General features: G+C 39.3%; 2 protein-coding genes across 22 annotated transcripts in view; one reads left to right on the top strand and one right to left on the bottom strand.

The window, feature by feature from the left end:
• LOC143373925 (uncharacterized) overlaps nucleotides 1-14,916 on the top strand; it is a 476,822-nt gene that overhangs the window by 313,731 nt on the left and 148,175 nt on the right. The window lies entirely within an intron of this gene.
• LOC143373955 (uncharacterized) overlaps nucleotides 1-14,916 on the bottom strand; it is a 78,033-nt gene that overhangs the window by 56,724 nt on the left and 6,393 nt on the right. The window lies entirely within an intron of this gene.

Raw genomic sequence — 14,916 nt, 5'->3', positions numbered from 1 at the left:
ATATTTTTTCCTGTACTACGACACTTAGCCCGTTTTTAGTAAACTACCTCTTCATTTTCCTCCAAAAATGGGCCTTTCAGAATGTTTGCCACCTGAGCCTTTTTTCTTAAATACGCCACTGGCGGTGACGTATTTTTGTTATTGGCGGAATCGGCCACATCTACTTACTACAATGTAACAGACGGAGGTTCAGGCGGAGCCAGGGTGAGGAGCAATTAATTGCAACAATGGAGTGGGGAAACACCTACAGGAGTAGTGTAATGGTGAACTGACGCCAGCGCCAAGCCAGCCGAGTGGCCTCAACGCGAAGCCAATGTGACGTCACATGCTTGCATTTCTAATATAATGATACATACTAAATCAATATAATGCATAGTATATATAAAAAATATTATGCAAAAGTATTAAGTATTTGTCTTACCTGATTCATTAACCTTATTCATCTTGCATCTAACTTCAATTTAAATTTTCAAATATTTCAATCTGTACATCCGGTACATCCGTGAGGTCACATCGGCTTCGCGTTGAGGCCACTCGGCTGGCCTGGCGCTGGCGTCAGTTCACGCACACCATTACCACCTTAGACCATATATACTTATAGACACGGTTTCAGATAACTGCCTTGACGCAAAGATTAAATCATCTACGTGACGTCACATGTGGGCAAAGTAATGATGGAAGTTACAGCGATGTATAAATATTTCCGAAAATGCGATTTAAACATTGTCTTTGCAATTCTTTATACAACATGTTTGCACCTTTATTAATAATTATTCAAAAATTATTCACAGCAAAAGATATAACCTCACTTGTATATATGGTATGAGGTACTATCCACCATTTTGAATTATCTATTGCCCACAAGTGACGTCACTTTTGCCCGGTATCTTTGCTTCACTATGACTCGTGGCTTCATATAGAGCAGGCCGTGTCTATAGGTATATATGGTCTAAGATTACCACTACTCCTGTAGGTGTTTCCGCGCTTCATTGTTGCAGTTAATTGTTCCTCACCCTGGGCGGAGCTAGCGGCGGGCTACATCGCCCGCCAGGAGTCTTCTTTCTGCGCGCTAATAGTACCTATATTCTTTACCTTGCATTGATACAGTATTTTCGTGATATTCTTTGTGATCTTGTATACAATAACACATATTACTTCTCGACAATCACTAGTCTATTGCTATTATTATCCACGATTTGATCCGCGTGTCATATCTTCTGAGGATTCGTTCATACTCTCCTCTCGTGCATAACATAACACACGGAGTTCTCCGAGTGAATTGCCTACTGCGAATCGTTCCGTGCCGATAAACCAAGCCAACACGGCCTCTGTAGAAATTGAATCATGGACCGCACACGCACACCGATGGAGGCACTAAACTCGTTCTTAAAGAATGCCAGGAAGCGAGTCTGTACACCAAGTGTTAAATCTTCCCCTATAAACCGCTTAATGGACATATTATGCGGCGGGCATTCAGACAAGAAATAGTGACAGGTGGTATGTAGAGTGTGCGCATGCGTGTGCACGTTTCAGTTGCCGTCGTTGAAGGTTATGGCTATCCTTTTATATCGACTAGATATAGCAAAGTATTTCACAAAAACAAAATCGTATGTTATTCAAAAAAAATTTCTTCGTAAAAAGGTGAACATCAGTGGCGGATTTAAGAAAAAAGGCCCAGGTGGCAAACGTTCTTAGGGGCCCATTTTTTCAGGAAAATGAAGAGGTAGTTTACTTAAAACGGGCCAAACGAAAAACAAAATGTAATGTTTGTATACTTATACCTAATTATAGTTTTGGGCAGGGGCCCAGGCGGCAACTGCTCATCAGCCGCCCTGTTAAATCCGCCAGTGGTGAACATAGTTCCGAAATCCCCTGTGTGCAGCAATGCGAATTGTCAGTATATGTTTATTTCCATATACCGTTTTAAGTCCTTGGAAACAATGTTTTTGTCGAGAAATGTTTGTCTAGTTCGTCCTGCGCTTTGAACATCTCAACACTAATGAAAATTTAAATTTCTGTATTCTCTATTACATCGTCACGAGAGTATTACCAATTGATCGACGAGATTTTCCTGATAAAAATAAGTCCAAACTCGACCACACTTGGCCTATTTTTAATTATAAATAATGTAAAATTAGTTCTAGAACTATAAATAGTCCAAATGAAGCTGTGTTTATACCCGTTTTCATCAGGAAAATCTCGTCAATCGATGGGTAATACTTTGGTGAAGATCTAATAGAAAATATAGAAAATAAAATTTTTAATTAATGCTTCTATACCTTCAAAGCACAAGATGAGCTAGGCAAATATTTTCTGAAAGGAGTGGTCGCTCGTAAATTTTTGATTGTCTTTCTTAGAACGATATTTGGATAAACCTTACGCTATCTACTTAAAGTGTTAAGCGAATATTTGTATAAACTATTTTATGTTTATGATACTATTGATACTTGTTAGGTTCATGCGTAACAGTCTAGAAAAGAGGATGTACGTACATATTACGTACAGCAATTAAACACGTTATCATAAGTGTTTCGAAAAGCATTGAAATTGCAGCAACTTTATAAGGCAATAAGATACTAAGTACATATACACAAACTGGGTTAATAACTGGGTACAGTAAAAACGTAATCGCAACTCTGGAGATATAGCGACGACGTTTCGAAACTTCCTAATCAAACTTTCTCTCTCTTGAGCCTAAGAAAGTTGTCGCTCCGAAGCAGCACACGTCGCGTACGAATGACGTAGTTAGTTAGTTGTAGTTTCCTAGATATTTACGTATGATTACCCGAGCAGTTCGGACATTACAGTATCTTTGAATTATGATTAACCGTTTCGATAGGTCTTCTTCACTTTCATCGTAATTTACAAATCTATAGAATGCGAAAATTTTACAGTCTTTATTCGTATTACTCTAAATGACGAAAGAAAAGCGTCAGACAAGTAAAATTCATAAATGGGCAGAAAAAATTAATTAATACAGGTGTGTGATAGCACAATTCAAAACGTTCCTGTTTTTGGAGCAGCGCTGGCGTACTTTACTATATGCAGCTTCAGTTTTAAAAGTCAAATTCCCAGCTACAGATGTATGAATGCATCTAAATTAACAGCTTAAACAATTCCAAACTGTACAACGATCCTCCATCATGGCCAAAGAAAATCTTAGCTAACTCCCTCGGATATATATCTTCGACAACGCGAGCCCTTAATACGTGGGGATATAGTACGATAGAGGTCCTGTTTCTAAAACTCGCGTTTTCCATTATTTACATGTCTTATAAACTTTCGAAAAAATATCAGAACTCCGTGACAACTAACGACACCACCGTTTCTAAAAATCGTCCACAATAACTCGATGTAGAGCTTCAAGGTACGCAGACTTGGTTCACTTTTTGGCTCACGAATGAAGCTACGTAGATACCTTAGAAGCAGGGAGGCTAATATGACATCTTCGAGGCTTGCAAATCGCCTGCGGTTGCATTTTTGAATGCCTGGCGGCCTCCTTTGTCGGAACTAGGTAGTTGCTGGACTACAATCGAGATTTAGAGCGAGGAGTAATGATGAGAGTGTATGCGCGGAAGGAAGAAAGGCTCAGGAAGGGATCTAGACAGAGTGAGGAAAGAAGCGAAAGAAGGCAGCATCTCCGTGCAGGGGCACGAAACATTCTCGAGTGCGGTGGGTATGCAAGCTATATCGAGGAGTACCGATTACGTATCTCAATCATGGGAAACTACTGGGGCGGGAATCGAAGCTGGGGTCCGGTACAACCAACCGTATTGCCCTGCGGCCACGACATGTGAGGTCCGTAACATCGCTTGCCCTTCTCCGCAGGCCATCCTCTCTTCTGCTTTTCGTTCGCCTGCCTTACTTTCCCGCCATCACATTTGCTTCCCTGCTCTGCCCCTGCGATTCTTGGCTTCGGTAATTTTAGTTTGCCGTCCTTCCGTTAACCGTAACAGCAAGGGATGCTCAAGAAACTTATGCTTGGCAGGCTTATCGATACCGTTTAGATATGTAAATAATTGTCTATCGAGTAATCTAAATTTCGATGACGGAGAATTTTATTAGATAAAGAATATTTAGGGAACGTTTAAATTATAAATAAACGCATTGCAGATGGAAGAAAATGGGTCTTGATCAAAATGGACACGAGAGAAACAATTGGGTGGAATGAACGAACATGCATAAAACTCAGAGCATAGGGTGAACCGTTGAATGGCTTTGGGAAGCTTAAATAAAGTAATGTCTCCTTGTCAATCCACCTGACGAGCATCACTTGTAGTCTATTGCCGTTCCGCCATTTCTGATAGTACCAGAAACACCTAAAAAGACTGACCCATTGTCGCCGTATAGCCACTAGTGGAGGCTCCAAAGTGATCGGACAAGCTGGTGTATGACTCATCCCACTGATGGCAATGCATTGTTTTATATCTTTCATTACCTCTTCATGAGAATATTACTAATTTAGTGGAGAGATTTTTCCCGATGAAGATGAGTCCAAATCTGATCTCGTTTATGGTGTTTTCAGTTGTAGGTACTTATTTCGAATTACTTTGAAATTTTGCAAACCAATCGCGAGCTACTTATAATTGTACAATAAATAGATTTCGGGGATGATGCGAGGACATGTCCTTAATTCTCCTCAATTTAAACGAATTTTCAAGTATGTAAATAAATTGGCTAGGTTTCAAGCTCACAGTCAGCACTTTGAGCTTGCCTTTAGACGCTATGAAAAAACGTAATCTCTTTTTTCTTACAACTTCTACCCAGGTTTTGGTAAAGGTATTATGACACCAGTGTAAAACTTCCTTGAGTTTCTGATCAAATAGTCTTCCATGTTATAGCGCACAAAATAGGTGACAGTCAGATGGTGCAATACCTGGAGAGAATATGGTAGATGTGATAAAATCTTCCACCCAAAATACGTGTAATTTTTTTAACAGTCTATGCCACGTGCGGTATAGCGTTGTCGCGATGAAAAATCACTTTCTTTCGATCCAGCAAGCCAAAGCTGCTCCACTGCGATTTCTTCTTTTAACTTGTCTAGTTGTTCCCAGTATACATCTGGATTAATGGTTCCATTGCTGGATCATAATTCGGAATACAGGATCCCTTGGTGGTCCCATTAAATATACAAAAGAACTTCATGGGGATGCAGTCTTTACTCTGCCCTTTTGCTGCACTGGCTCTCCCTTTTAGGACCACCATCGCCTTCGTTGAGAATTACCATAGAGAAATCATTTTTCATCCCCAGTTATTCAATGGCTCGTTTTTGTTGCGGGTAATTAAAGAAACGCATGTTGCCATAGCGCGTGTGATCAAAACCGTTGAATTCCGAGACTTCGTGCGGTACCCACACTTATACATAGCTGTGACACCATTCCTCTTGCTTTTAAATAGCAACAATTTGTTAAATTTCGGACATCAATGAGACTAATAAATTTTGCGTTATTTCCACTAAAACACGAATCCTGTTGTCATCTACCTGAGAAGCATGCCCAGACCAATTTGTATCTTTCAAATGGAATTTTCCATCTCGGTGACCAGGCCATAACACTTTTTAAAGATACAGAGTGATATAGACGCAATTGTTGCTATATTTCCTTTTCCTCACACGTATAACACGAGATATCGATAATAAATTCTTAATTCTTCCCCAGTTTTCCTCGATTTACCTATAATAATCTTTAACAAGTAGATACGTACATTACCATCACAGATCTTCTGTACCTATCATTTTTCATCCTAGTGTAAATAATTTTTTTCAAACACCGCGGATTAGTTTCTGCAAGCAATGTCTATTAATTAATCAAGGTTTAATATATATTTGCCTAATATTTCGACGGTCAGATGTAGGAGAGAAACGAACAGCTGCGTTTGAATCTTCAGAAATTGTACGTCAGCATTCTCAGACTTCAATGGACCAGGTGCAGGGCAGCTTATTCTTCTTCTTTAGAGAAACATTGCTCATGAATTTCGTAACAGAGACAGCGCAGTTTTCTCGCCATGGAGGAACATTATCGGACGAAGCGTATAGAATACTAACATCAACATCCACCGCCACGACATTTCCTCGCTAATAACAAGATTATTGTTACTAGTTCCCTCTATTTTCTTTTACATCGCTTATTGTTCTGTGTATTACGTACATGTACATTTATATTGGAGATCAAAGCAGATTGAACCGAGATTAGACACGATTCGAACAGCTCCAACCACTTGAGATGTTCATGGAAAGTAAGTAACAAGCGTTGGCTGGAATCAGTCGTTCCCGAGGGACCGCCTTGTGGTCTTGTACCTGGGTGCAAAACTGCTTTTGTGTTGGTCACTAATTTTCCGGCCGCCCGAAGCCATTCTGTGAACGAAATCGAAGTGTCGGTTAGATGGTTGCGAATGCGTAGGTACTCGCCTCAGTCCCTTGCCCTCGGAACGTTGCCAAAGCGTCGCGTTAATATCGTTCTTATTCGTGCGAAAGACTTTCACGGAGGGTCGACCAAATTCCCCTACCGCGGCAGACTTCCTACGAGAACAAACGTTCTAGGCCAGCAGGACGGGGATTTAAGGCGCCGCCGCCTTCGTTTTATTGTATACCCCGAAGAGAGTCGAGTATTTTCGTCGTGTATGGACTACAAGGCTTTTTCCTTCTATTCCTTTTCGCCTCCATCTATTCTTTTCTTTGCGCTTCCTTCTATCATCCTCGTAGGTATATAAGAATCTGTTCGCCCGGTTCCAACTCAGCGACCTAACCCAGACCCTCTCCTCACGGAGTACGATCTTTAAAACTGGAAAAGTAAGCGCTTCTAAACAGGAACTGCGCAGACACATACCTAAGTAGGTACATACATATGCAGCTGAAGTAAGCGATCTGTCCTCCATATATTTTTCCACGACTCTTTTAATTACTCTCTGACACTCGTACACTACCTATACTGGCTCCATGATAATTATTCTTCATTTAGTTCGGTGAAAACATTGTAAAGAAGGAGAGTTGCTGCATCGGGAACAACAAAACGAAAGATGGTAGGGGAATAGAGGGTTAGTGAGTCAAAAGGGAAGAAAAAGGTGGGAAATAGCCGCTTTACGACGAGACCTGTTTCTCGTTTAGTTCAATTTATTTAGTTTCCTGCAGCTACAGCGACCGATTGCTTTGATTCTGGTGCTTGTATCGTTCATGTCGGGGGCTTGTTCCTTCTCCGCTCTTTATTCTTGCTTCTTCTTCCGTTCTCATTACTGCCACTACCGCCGTACCTTTCCTTTAGACTTATTTTTCTTGTTGCTCCGCTGCTCGTAATAGCAGAGGACATCAAACAGATATCTTCATTCGCTACTCTGTGCTCGTTGACGATGATAATCCTGCGATGGGCGGATACTGAGCGCACGAATATATTATTTTCTACTTGCTGGCACTCTTTTACTCTTTTTCTTGTCTTCTTCGTTGGACGAGGAATAAGGGATCTGCGCACTAAAGTTGTTACGAATAATAGTATGTTACGTATGGAGAATTATCTGTGACACTTCTGACCCTTTTGGGGAGCCGGAATGCACGCGTGTCGAAGTCCAATTTTTCAGTACAAAAAGGTCCACAGATGCACACTTGGGGCTCAATTCCAGTCTAGTACGATTAAACCACAGAGGCTTTAGCAAGATCGGGCTCTAGTCCCCTTCGAGCATTTATTAACCGTTCAGTAAGTACCTACAATTGCAGTTTGGCATTACTTAATTATTATCATCATCTTTGAAACTCCTGCGTTTCTCAGTGCGGCGAAACCGAGAGGTGGAATTAGCTTCCGCGACCAAAACACTTCAACTATTGTAAAGTTACCTATCTGACTTTTGTTTATGTAGGTACCTATAAAACTGATGACACATCGCCGGTCGAGAAAAATGACTTTTTTCACATATTTCCATCGATTTCACCCGAACTACCGAACCGATTTGAAAAGTTTGTCAGGAACATTTGTTGGTGATTCAATTATATTTAATTTGATATAATGTTCGACCATATCGGTAATTCGCAACACGAGATATGCGCAATTAAGTGGGACCACCTTTTTGACAGACAGGTGAAAAGTTCACCTATCGATATCTCGAAAACGTATCCGTAGACATTTTTTAGACCTTATTTTCGGAATCAGCGGGCCATTTTACATAAGAAAAAAATAGTGGCATTTGCTGCGCAAAATGGCTGTAAGCTAGTGTTGTAATTGAATGGCGATAAAAGTCGCAAATCTGGAGTTCCATTGCTGAATTCAACAGTGATTTTACATATGTCATAATACGAGCTAAAATTATTCGTATATGCAATTAAATATCAAAGCCTGAATTTAGTATCCCGCATATTAAATGTATTAACATTCCGTTAACAGTCTGTTATTAAAGCTCGAGAGGTAACGATTTATAGGCGTTATATTTGAGATACAAAAGCATTCATACTCTCAATACTGAAATTTATAATTCCTCTGCAACCCTACCTGTTTCTGTAGATACAATAACGGCTGTTATCAATTGTTATCTATAATTCAGTTAGCAAATTTGTTTGCTAAAAACAAGAACCGTTCGATATGTTTAAATTGCAATGGGAAAGATGACTGCAACTTTTTCCCACCCGTGACGCCACCAGCGCACGTGTCACCTGTCATCGATGTTTTATTTGAATTTAAATTTGTTCAATTTATTTTATGCAACGCCATCTTACTTAGTGTAAAGTAATGTAAACTCGAGGTAAATAAAGAATAAATTATCTTATTTTACTTCTTAATTTCTATTTCTATAATAAGGACATGTGCATGTATCTGTAATTGTTTTTGTTATTATTATATTATTCGCTATTATTAGTTATGTAGATAAAAAAATTAGTTTGCATCATTTAGGTTGTAAAAAATCTTTATTACTGCATTACAATGTTTCGATACAAAACCTTAGTTACATATTTCATACATTCCACAAATTAAAAATTTGCGCGCAAACCATTCACACATGCGCACTCATGTAAAGCCGCAGTACATGCGCTAGTGGCGCCCTCTGCGCCAAGCTTTGCGTCATCTTCCCCATTGCAACGTATTAACTAATAATTATTGTCAAAATATTCTCACAGTCAATTCTTGTTCTTTCATGCAGTTTTATTACAGTAGGGCCGGTATTCATAGTCACTACTTATTCTTAAGCAAATGCTTAAGCATTCGGCATCCTTTACTAGCTACTAGGTTAGCAGAGAATGCCGCATGCTTAAGCATTTGCTTAAGAATAAGTAGCGACTATGAATACCGGCCTAGGTACCTACCACAAATTGGTGTAAATTCATATTTACTGTGTGCAACTGACGTCACGTCTATGCAAAAATTGGACGCTTTGCGATAGTATCATCGATCTTGCGCTTATTATGGTAAGGTGTATAAAGTACGCCATCCATTATAATGTCCCAAGTAAACAATAGTGTATGTAACGACATTTTTATTTGGAATCGAATTACTTACATGGTTACCCAACAAAATTAAGTGTAAAGGAATAAAAAGTTTATTATAAAATTGTTTAATGCAAGGCTTTGTTTTCGAGAAAATTAACTTTGAAAAATCGTTAGGCAGACATTCGCATAACGAAGCTGTCTGAGTTCATGCATTCTCTTTCTGTTTCTGTTTATATTTCCAAATATGTAATTACAAATTTATGATTTACTTTTTACAGTTCCTATTATCTTATTATCGATTTAAAGTAAAAAAAAAAACGAATAAGATAAGATGGTAAAACAAAAATTTTATTTTGTTAACCTCGAAATTGCTGAAACTTACCCATTTCACCGCGTACAAAAGTGTACCCTTCGTGCTAAATTATTATGAATTCTTTCGAACGTATTCTTGACTGTTAGAGGCTCAAATGTTGGAAGAATCTTTCCATTTCAGAACCTGTGTCATTTTAAGCAATTTAACAGTCAACAACATGGATGCGTTGAAAACTAACAATTCTATTATATCCTATTAAACTGTCCAACATCCATTTTTGTCTGTAAGATTCAGTAGCCGTTTCTTATAGATTTTTGTGCGCTGAAATCGAATCCGCAAACTGTTTGTCGCCATCACCTTCAGTATTTGAGAAATTCGGTTTTGAACAAAAACTGCAAATTTTCAATTTGGTTACTTGTTACATCAAATTGTTCTATAAACCCTCCTGAATACAACGATATAAGTTATTGGTGCATTTTGAACATTTAAATATATTTAAGCAACGATCAAAGGGAAAAGAACACCCGAAATGCACCCATTTTTGAAGATATCTTCAATTTATTTCCAAAACTAAGGGTCTAGGAGAAAGTCTGACTACTCCACGCGACGCGGTAGACATTTTTCCTTCGGATAGCATCAACAGAAGTGGTGAGACACATTTTGTTTTCAATACAGAAGCGAAATAGTTTGGCAAAACGTGCGGCGGCAGTGGTAGTCAACGGCGCGCCGGGCGATTCACTGCCGCTCAGCGTCACACAATAGCTTAACGCGCGTGACTACCACTGACGACAGCACACTTTTTACCAAACTATTTCACTTCTGTATTAAAAACAAAACGTGACTTACCACTTCCGTTGGTGGTTTCTGAAAGAAAAACTTCTGCTGTATCGCGTGGAGTAGTTAAATTTTCTCCTAGACCCTTAGTTTTTAAAATATATAGCAAGATATCTGCAAAAATTGGTGCATTTCGGGTGTCCTTTTCCCTTTGATCGTTATTTAAACATATTTAAATGCTTATAATTCAATAATAACTAATATCGTTGTGTTCGCTAGGGTTCATAGAATAATTTGAGGCAACGAGCAACCGAATAACTATTAAAGTTGAAAATTTGCATTTTTTTCAAAATCGAATTTCTCGAAAACTGAGGGTGATGGCGACAAACGGTTTGTGGATTCGTTTTCAGCGCACAAAAATCTATCAGAAACGGCTATTGTATGTTACAGAACAGAAAGAAAGTTTAATTTTGTTAGACAGTGTTATCATACCTTATTTAACCTCGCGTCGACAATGAGGTAGTAGAAACGACAGAAACGAAATCCTGATTTTGGCAGTGCATATAAATACGAATAGGGATAGAAGAGAAATAAAAATTGAATTTCTCCGTAACAAAGCCTTGTAAAAAGCAATTCTATTCTATATTATCGACTACATTTTTTTATAATATATTAGTCCTTACATACTGGTATTAAATCTCCCTTAACACCCTGTATTACTATCCGAGGAAAAGTATAAACTCTGACGGACATTGTTTGTCAAGTTTTTTTGTACGTGTGTTGCTACCGCTCTCGGAAAATTGTTTCCAACTTACAACAAAATCTGCCAATATCGACCCTTGAACTTTCCTTGTTAGCGCGTTTCTTATTTCATCCCTTGCCCCCGTCAGCTGTCGAGGAGATTTATATCCCAGATTGTAAACAACTTTGCGAAACTTAGTTCACGCCCGACTTATATCGCTTATTTCAACCTGCCCTTTTTGCGACCTATCTTTTTTGCCCCTCTCCATTACTTCGAGAAATATAGTGGCACGTTTGAAATATCACCGTGGGAGATAAGTGGGGAAAGGATGGAAAGCAGAAAATTCGAACCGGTTCCAAACGTCCAAGCCAGTTTAAACAGCTCGGGAATGTGCATATTTCGATTGAATTATTTCCCCAGTAAAGTTCTCGAATATCGTGCTTGTGCTTGCCGGAAATCAGAATAACGCAGGCGACATGCCTCTGGCAGGCCTGGGCAGAATATTTCAAACAGTAAATAGAAAATGGGGTATTTTATTCCCTTTGTGAATCTGTTAGAATGTAGATTTTTTAAATAGTTTTCTATTTGCCGTAAAACTAGAAGCGCACAATTATTTGAAATGTTTAATACGAAATGTTTCATTTGAAAATTTTTACTCATTTTAATGTAGTTTTATTTTATCTGCAGTGCTCAGACTTGGGTAAAATTTGAAACAGAAATATTAAGAAAATTATTTTCACCGGTGAATCTTGATAGAATATATTTTATTTCTTACTTATCACTACAAATTACACTACTGCTAACTTTGAATATACGTAAGATATTAATATAATTAAACAATGAAACGGATCGTGGGGAGAACGTGCCTCGCGTTCATGTTAGCACGTGGGACATCAAAATAGAGTGAACGCATCGCAGTGAACTGCAACGAGACAAAAAACCATACGCTCGCGGAAGGAACGTTACTCACTCGGCTAAATTCGCCGCGCAAAATTTAGAAGAAGCTCGCATTTCCATCCCCTGATGCTAGCAATGATCCCTCTTTCCATATACATATATATATATATATATATATATATATATATATATATATATATATATATCTCTATCTAAAATACTATTTTATTTGCATTCACTTTGAGATTTGAAAGAGGGATCATTTAAACGATTATATATATATATATAATCGTTTCAATTTTATACATTATGTAGTTATATAACGAAAGAAAAACATGCGTTTATCAATATCTGTATTGACAAAAATTCTTGCTCGCCTGGACAGTTTGTTATCATCGTAACACACGCTGGCTACCCGCTACTACACTATTTTTACACAGCATTTACACAATTAAAAAATCTATGCACTTTCACGCGTTTGGTGAAACGTATATATGTACATATCGACGCGCGTTACGAAGAGTAGCACGTTTCATTTTTTTTCTTACGGACAACTGCATGTAGAAAAAATGAAACGTGCTACTCTTCGTAACGCGCGTCGTTATAACCTGAAGCACGGTGTAATAGGTGTTCCGACTCTTGTCCAGAATGTGTGATTTTTTCGTCGTAGTTCTTCTGGCGGCCAGCAGATTTCGTGTTTTTTTTATTTTTTTATTTAGTTAGCTTGAGTGGAGGGGGGAGGAAGTATCCTGGTGCCCCCTCTGTGGACCATTCCTCAGAGCTTGAGCCCTGTCACCGGTCAAGAAGTAGTTTCGTGTTACCAGCTTCTTGTAGAGTTGGGGCGAATGAGTGTATGCTGGGAAAATTTTCAAAAAACCGCAGACCTGAAGAACCTGAAAATAGGAAAGCTTAATACGCGGTTAAGAGATATGAATGAATAGGTGTGGTGGTTACGCGAGCAGCAGATTTGGATGGCAGCCCTGGAAGATGCAGTGCAAGCTAGACAGAAGAAAAAAAATTTTGCCCTGGAGCATGCAGGCAATGAGAGCCTCGGGAGCCGTGTGATGGGGGTCTCCGTCCTTTGGTTGTTTACTTGCACTAGTTAGGCGATGTACAGTGGTAAATTTCTGAGTGAAGGTGGTAAGCATCGTATATTTAAGGGGTGAGAGATGGGAAGGGGTCGGGATTTGGGAGTGGGGAGGATCTTATTAATGTTGTAAGTGCGCGTACGACGGGCCAGTGGATTTGGGTGAGTGGAGACGTTATATGAGTCAATCAATTTTTCGATAAATTCACGGGTAACTGGGGCATTGGTTTCGCAATGCAGTGCCCTGGTGAGATATTGCCCCGGGGAGCACGTAATAATTTTTAAAATTCTATTTTGGATTCGCTGAATGCGAGTTCGGTTTGTTTTCGTGGTGTTCCACCAGACCTGTGCCCCATACATGAGCATAGGTATAATGCAGGTCTTGTAAATATTTGCAGGCCGGCAGATTTCGTGGCTATTGTAAAGGCATTAAATATATATTCAGGCCTGGTATGGAATTCCTACTCGTAGTGGAAGGGGAACACGCCACGCATGCGCGTGATGACCCCGTGACGTGAACCAATTGACGCCAAGCAGTGATGCCAGAATCGTGGGACGTGGGCCAAATGCTTACCCCCACTATGGCCTACCGTCGTCTCCCACTTTCTTCCCATCGCACTGCACACAAGCATATCCCTACTCCTGTCCATGTGAGCTGTCTGTTGGGCTGCCGAGCACACGGACAGGAGTAGGGATATGCTTGTTTGTCGCAGTGCGATGGGAAGAAAGTGGGGGACGACGGTAGACATAGTGAGGGGTAACCATTTGTCCCACGTCCCACGATTGGCCCGGCCCAGCGGGGAACGAGGAGCCGCGGAGTTTCCACCGAGCTCGGCGACTCCATAAGCTTACCATAGAGGCTCGGCCCGTCACGGCCCGAACTCGGTGGCTGTATAAACCGACCTTAAACCGACCTTTATACGAAAATGCTTTTACCGCAAACCTTGTTATCAAACACGACGCATGAACAGACTTAAAACGTCCTCCGAAATTATGTATACCCTGAAATTAATCGATTCTGTGTTATCACGTTGACATCAATTTTAAAAAAAACTCTTTCTGGCATGGTGGTCGAACGTAGTGGGAAAATAATTTCATTTCGAGCTCGTTCCACCGATTGTCGTGTTTTCTCTTTTATCCGCCATTACCGCCGTTTCTTTCACAGGCAGCGTTTTGTCCTCGGCACCGGAAGCTCATTTATTTATTTATTTATTGCTTGATGTGATTTATGTAGCAAATAATTTACATAATAGCATGTACGATATTTCTTACATATTTATATCTTACTTGGCAGTAGGTAGATTCTCGCATTACTTTTCTTAAGAGCATTATAGTTACATTCAAAACGTTCGGAATCAAGTTCATATACATAGAAAAGAACTAACACAAACTGGTAGATAGTACTTGCGTTTGAGGAGCAGGTTTAACAAAATTATACGTTCGTCCGCATACCCTGGACAAACATTGTTTGAAGTGGAATTAACTCTAGCTAGAGACACGTTTAAATTATAATGATTCGGGCGACATTAATTAACAGATGTTATAAATCTCTAGAAAGATTACTCCTAGTTAATGTTTCTTTTCTAATAATTTTACTTATAAATATTTCTTGAGAATTTTTTGTTCTGATCTTATTTTTATTTATTCAATGTGGATTTTATCAGACTGATTCTTTATTGGGTATAATTTGGGATTAAATTTGT

The sequence above is a fragment of the Andrena cerasifolii genome, chromosome 10 (assembly GCF_050908995.1).
Source record: "Andrena cerasifolii isolate SP2316 chromosome 10, iyAndCera1_principal, whole genome shotgun sequence".
Taxonomy (NCBI): Eukaryota; Metazoa; Arthropoda; class Insecta; order Hymenoptera; family Andrenidae; genus Andrena; species Andrena cerasifolii.
Note: the sequence above shows the minus strand (reverse complement) of the source record. Positions and strands in the feature narration are given on the sequence as shown.